General features: G+C 45.5%; 1 protein-coding gene across 1 annotated transcript in view; it reads left to right on the forward strand.

The window, feature by feature from the left end:
* SNTG2 (syntrophin gamma 2) overlaps positions 1–6,919 on the forward strand; it is a 462,462-nt gene that overhangs the window by 188,582 nt on the left and 266,961 nt on the right. The gene's annotated exons all lie outside the window — the stretch shown is intronic.

The following is a 6,919-nucleotide window of genomic DNA, read 5'->3' on the forward strand; positions in this document are numbered from 1 at the left end:
ATGAGCAGCAACAGCAAAGATGTGCAGCCCCTGCTTTGTACATTTCTCATTGTGGCTGTTTTGCATGTTAGGATGGATGCGTTTGCTGCACAAATGTACTGCCCTAAACTTTATTTTCTGTTCCCATTTGCTATAGTCTCCTCAGTTTTTGGCTAAAACTAGTTCAATATGAATTTCAAACCATAAACAAGTACGTAAAACATAATGTCATGTCATGTACATGTGATTCTGTGTGGTCATCTCAAACCTGCAATCTCTTCATCAAGTGTTTTGTCACTTGCTTTAAGGATTAAGCAGTATACCACTATAACGTTTGCATTACATAAAAACTGCTTATAGTCACAGAAAATAAGTGTTTCATCACAATCCCTATTCCTGATATTTTATTTCCAATACATGAAAAGTTGCATCCACATAAACTGTTCATGAGGCTATGAGCTGTGAAAACTTCATAGAAATCCACATGCCTACATGACGCTAAACAAGTTCACTGTTTGAGAGTCAATGTTGCAAATAGGAGCAGTATGCATTTCTTATTTCCTCTGTGGTGTTCTTGAAAAGATCATTTTCATATGCACTCACATTGTAACCTGAATATGTTGAAAACATTGAGAGAGAGATCTGAGAGAGATTTTCTACCTATAGTGTTACATCATATCCAGGATCCGAAATATGTTGCACTGCCCGTTTTATATAATCTGAATGCAGTGTATGCTTGTGTACAGCTCCTAGCACACTAGGGCCTTGGTTCATGACTTAAGATCTTAGGTTCTACATTAATACAAGGCATTAGAAGTAATCCCGTTTCCTTCAGTAGTGCAGATTCAGTCATGGAGGTTTGATAAACAATCTTTATTGGCAGTTTAGGTACCTATATTTAAAAGATAGGTCCTACAGGGATAGAGAATTCACTCTGACAGTATGAGAATGGATCCAACAGTTTTGAGGACTGAGTCTTGACTGTACTTAGAAATAGAGAATATGTTTGTTTGAATAATTAGACTTTTGAGATGTAGAGCCAACAATATAGTATCCTGTTGAGAAACTAGGAATACTGCTCTGAAGTTAAAGTATGGTTTAATTTTATGTTTAAACATAATTTATAAATGGCAAGCTCTCAGGGAAGAGATGTGTGTGTACAGCGCCTAACAAAATGAACCCTGATTTGGAATGAGTGCTCATAGGGGTTACCAAAGTATAAATATTGGTAACAGTAAACAATAAATTTTGTATTTAACAAACATTAATTAGCCTTAGTCTGTACCTAACTATTTTAGCTTGGCTTTTGGTGATAAAGAGTAATGTATTACAGCTGGGACAGGAATGGGAGGATTATAAAAAGTGTAACCCTCCTGCAAAGGGGTGCGGCAGAGGTGGTTCAGTGTCCCCACCAGTACCAAGGTTTAACAAGAGGGTACAAACAAGTTGAATTTATTTACAGCCATGGGCATTAGAATACATCTGTTATAACCCATGGAACCCTGCATGGAAATCTGACGACAAAATTACCCCTTTCAAAGGTGCAACTTAAAACCCCAACTCCAACAGTCTCATAAGGACCCTGTGGGATGAGAATCTCCACCTTGTGTACCACCCAACCTCTTCCAGATGGCACGAGGACTTTCACCACTTCACAATCACTCTGACTTCACTACCTTCTGCAGCCTTTTAAGTATGAATTACTAGGCACATCTACACGAGGTGTTATGCCACCGTAGTGACGAGCTATGGCAATGTATTTCATCGCTACAGTGAAGTAGCATTGGCGGGCACAACTGTGACCAAGAAAACCATAAGTACAGGATCAAAGTAGATTGTTGCTACTGTACGGAAGGGTCAGAAATGACCCGTGCAGTGCTAGGACTGCGCATTACCAACTGTTAATGCGCAGTTATTTAGTACTTGCTAAAGTGCACAATCATTTAGTACTTTATCAACTACAAATAACTGCATATTAATAACTGCGCAGTCAAGTGCATGTGTAGACATGCTGACTCTGTAGCACCAATCAATTCCTCTCTCTACTGGGGTCTCCTGTGTGGGGAAGTCAATCCTTCTCCACCTGCTCTCAGATCAGGCTCCTCCACAATCTCCCTGGGGCCTCTTTCAGTGGTTCTGGGAGTATAGCAGGGAGCAAGACCTCTCCCATGCTCTAACTGTGCTGGCTCTGGGCAAAATGGCCCTCATGTAGCAGCTCCTCTCTTCTACTTCCCTTCCTGCTAGCCCTCCAAGCAACTTGTGGGGGTGGGTAACTCAATTCAGCTCCCTGAATCTGGGTTTTCTGGGTTTAGAGTGACCCCACCCCTCTCTGCTTAAGCCCTCATAGCCCAGGAGCAGCAGTTATAAAAGGAATTGTGCCATCCCCAGAAACTGGCACAAAAAGTAAAGGGGGGGGGGGAGGGGAATCCAACTTTTATGTAGAAGATCATAGGGGTTTGGGTCACAAGTCAACAGGCCAAAAGGAGGGAACAGGTAAAGAGATATTAACACTATGGTAACATATACTCAGGACCTTAATTTTCCCCCCACACCTCTGGAGGTGTCCCCAGACAAGCCTTTAATCCCTAGAGCACTCAAACAGCAGTCTGCAGCTGTCCCTAAGTCTGAGTCCAGCTCCTTCAGTTCACAGTCCTGGCTGACTAAGCCAGTGAGACCTCCAGCTCAAGCCACTGTGCACTCCTCTGTGTTGGGCTGACCAGGTTCCACATGCAGGATGCCCTTCTTCCCCTTCCTACAGCCTCAAGCTTCTTATTCCTTTTTCCCTTGCCCAGCCCCGCACTTAACCCCTGGGGGTTTCTGGTACTTATAGTCCAAATTAACAGTCAGCATAGTTCTGTGGACTGCCCCCAGTTTCCTCCTGCTCTTATGCACATGCTGTTTACATTACAGAATGTTAGAATTTCACTTCTAACTATAAATCAGGTGTTGGAGATATGCAAGAAGCACTTTATCTATAGTTAGCAAATGTAGGTAAGAGTTATTTGAAGAAATAAAGGATTGTTTCTTTTGGCTAGGGACAGACATTCATAAAACCAGAGCCTGAATTGATTCAATCTTTGCAGGTTAGTCTAACCTGCCTGGATTGAACCAATTTGCAGGTGAATAGACATTCAGGAAATGCATGCAGGTACATGCCTGCAGTGGCTCAGACCAGGCATTGGGGGACACTAGAGTAGCCCTTGACTGCAGGGAAGCTGTGCTGGGGGGGGGAGGCATGGCAAGCCCCGGCAGCAGCCTCAAGTGAACTGACCGGGGAGTTTAATGCCCCCCTCCCTGTCCCACTGGACAGGCCTGAGCCAGGTCTGCCTGGTGCTCCCCCTTCACCGCTGCAGCAGCAGGGGTGGGGTGCAGCCAGACACTGGCCAGCATGGCCTCTTGAAGCAGAGAGGGCAGGAGGGGGGTTTATTCCTCCCTCCACCCTCTCTGTCCCTGGGGGACCGCAGCCAGGGTCTGCCAGCCCTGACCACCGTTGATTGCTCCCTGCACAGGGTGAGCATCAGGATAAGCTCCTTCCATGTCTCCTTCACCAGATGCTGGAGGGAGGGGGGAATTAACTCCCCTCTCTGCCCCTTGCCTAAGCAAGTCATGCCAGCAAACCTCTGGCCACACCCCCGCCTCTACCACTGGAGCAGCAACGGAGGAGCAGCCCTGATGGGAGCAGTAGTCCTTCTTTTGGTTTCCCAGAAGCATAAGCCTCTTCCTGGCCGGGGGGGGCGGGGGGGGGGGGGGAGATTGTGCTGTGGCCAGGAGCTGGGGCGGGAGCAGAGCTGCTGCAGACTGCGCAGGGTGAGCAGTGGCACCCGGACTTAGAGTGGTGGTCATAGCCCCCCAAACCCTCCCTAGCACCTATACTCATTCTGCGCAGTCTGTGGCAGCTCTACCTGCCCTACAACACAGCCTCCTCCCCCCAGCCCCACCAGGAAAAGGCTTGCACTCCCCAGGAAACCATGAGAGGGACTACTTCGCCCATCACAGTCCCTGTCCCCTTGCCACTTCAGCAGCAGGGGTGTGAGCATGGCCAGAAGCCTGCTGGCATGGCCCCCTTAGGCGAGGGGCAGGGAAGGGAGTTATTTTCCCCCTCCCTCAAGCATCTAGTGAAGGGGACTGGAAAAGAGCTTATTCTGCTGCTCATCCCACAGAGGGAGCAATTGATGGTGGCAGAGGTGGTCAGGGCTGGTAGTCCCCGGCTATGGTCCTGAGGGGGCAGAGATGGAAATAAACCCCCTTCCTGTCTCCTCTGCTTCAGGGGGCATGCTGGCCAGTGTCTGGCCATGCTCCCACCTCTGCTGCTTCAGTGTCAAGGAGGGAGTGCTAGGTGGACCCCAGCCTGGGTCCGAGCCAGCGGGGTAGGGAGGCAGGAATTAAACCCCCCTCCCTGGACAGTTAACTTGAGGATACTGTCAGGGCTGACCACCCGCTCAGCACTGGACCAGTGAGTGGAGAAATGCCTGACAGGGTCTGCTGTGCCCTTGCCTGACAGACTCCACTGGGGTCTATGCTGGTGGGACAGGGGAGGGAGTGAGATATAAACCTCTTCCCTGCCCCCTTCACCTTAGTGGGGCTGGCATCTGGCCATGCCCCTGCTCCTGCCTGCCTCTGCTCCAGATAGGGAGCAGAGGGGTGGGTCAGCCCTGCTCTGCTAGATCAGAGAGCACAGCCAAGCCCAGGGCTGCAGAGCATGCTGGGATGCTGGGGGTCTCTGGTTTAAGTTAAACCAGGAAGGGATCTGGGACAGTAGTTGCATAAACCGGTTTGAGCTCAGTCATTTAAGTCTGATACTATATTCAACCAGGTTTATCTCAGTCATTTTGAAAACTGGTTTATGTTCACAGAACTTATGTTCTGTTAAAGGTTTAAACCAATTTCTAACCATTTAAACCAGTTTATGTGTAAATTCTGTCCCTAGCTTTTGAGTTTAGTAAAGTTTCTCAAGAGAAACCAGAGATTGCTTTCAACTGGATAGATAAAAATTAAAGCTTAAATGGTGAAAGATGTATATAACCTTTTCCTGTTAAAGCCTATTGGCACTAATTTTTAGGAAACTCAGCATCTATATGGTTTTTCTTTTCAGATTTTAAAGAATTTTAAGAATACAGAATAAAGTGATAGGACTGAGAACAATTCACTTAATTCTATTTGAAACACTCATTCTGATAATATTATTGAAAAGTATTCAAGAAAAGGGCCAACCCACTCTGTCCTGTGTTCTGAGGAATTGTGTAAAAAGCAGATGTAATTTTTTTTATGAATAGATCATAAAGATTACTTAGTATTGTAATGGCCAAGAATTTGATTGGGCCTTTGGTTTACTCATATTTAAAGGTTTTCTGTATTTTTTTTGTAGCACTGAGATGGCAAGAGTCTGTCTTATCATAATTAGATTGGAAACTTCTCATTGGGGGAAAAACAAATTCTTATCTCTTCTTGATTGAAAATGTGAACTTTTTGCAGAGATACTTCATTGTTTTACTTATGGAAAAGCTATAAAACACTGAGTTAATTTTTGTTTTTAACTACAAAACACATTTTTTGGGTAATTCCTACCATGTACTGTCAGGACTTAGATTTATCTTAATGATAAATATGAGAACACTTTTCTGCTATCCCTGAATATTACACATCAGAGATTAGAAAATTGATAAGAAAAACATTTACTGGGTTAACTTGCAAAAAATATCATCTCGCCCTATATTGTCTAATAATTCCAGATAATTATTAGATAAGGATACTTAGCCTTATTTTGCGTATAGCGAAACTACTGGGCCAAATCTGGGTAAGTACGTACTGAGTAAGTACGTACATACGTACTAGGTAAGGAAATACTAAGTATCACTCATTTAGGAGAGTGGGGAGTCAATCCCTGTAATGTCTGGAATTTCTCAAAGCGGATGGTTTTTTTTCTTGTATATTCCATAGATCAGTCTGAGACCACATACAGGTGTTAGATTTCTACTGGGAGAATCACCACTATCCTGATAGCAATTGCCACCTTACAGGCCTTTATGCCATTTCTCCCCAAGGAAATGCATCTTCCCAATCTTCGTGGTCCCAATCTTCAAGGAAGGAAGGAAGGAAGATCCAGGAAATTACAGGCCAATTAGTCTGACGTCCATCCCTGGAAAGATCTTGGAGAAAATCATCATGGGATCCATCAGCAACAGACTAATGGAAGGCAACTCTCTGAGTGCCAGCCAACATGGCTTTGTTACTGGCAGGTCTTGCCTGACCAACCTTGTCTCCTCCTATGACCAGGTAATGCATTGCCTGGACAAGAGAGACGAGGTTGATGTCATATATCTAGATTTCAAGAAAATTTTGACTTAGTCTCCCATAATGTCCTCATGGTGAAGCTGGGGAGCTGTGGCCTTGACCATCTCATGGTCTGAATGGCTGGGGAACTGGCTCTGGGGTTGGACCCAAACAGTACAGAGAGAGTCCAAAGGAGAGCCACCCATATGATCAAAGGCCAAGAGGGCAAGCTTTATGAGGAGAGGCTGAGAAACATAGGACTCTTCACCCTGGAGAAGAGAAGGCTCAGGGGGGACTTGGTGGCAGCCTACAAGTATGTAAGTGGGGTGCATCAGCACCTGGGAGAACAGTTGTTCACCAGGGATCGCCAAGGGATAACAAGGTCTAACAGCAAGAAGGTCTAATGGCAACAAAGTCCTGGAAGGCCAATTTAGACTGGACATAAGAAAAATCTTCTTGCAGTCCATGTATCCAGGGTCTGGAATAGTGGTGCAAGCACCTACTCTGGACTCATTCAAACGATGTTTGGATGTTTAGCTTGCTGGGTTCATTTGACCCCAGCTGACTTCCTGCCTATGGCAGAGGGGCTGGACTCGATCTTATGAGGTCTCTTCCAGACCCTAATGTCTATAAAATCTATGAAATTGTAGCAAAACCCCCAGTTTTTCTT

The sequence above is a fragment of the Alligator sinensis genome, unplaced genomic scaffold, assembly GCF_000455745.1.
Source record: "Alligator sinensis unplaced genomic scaffold, ASM45574v1 scaffold832_1, whole genome shotgun sequence".
Classification (NCBI taxonomy): Eukaryota; Metazoa; Chordata; order Crocodylia; family Alligatoridae; genus Alligator; species Alligator sinensis.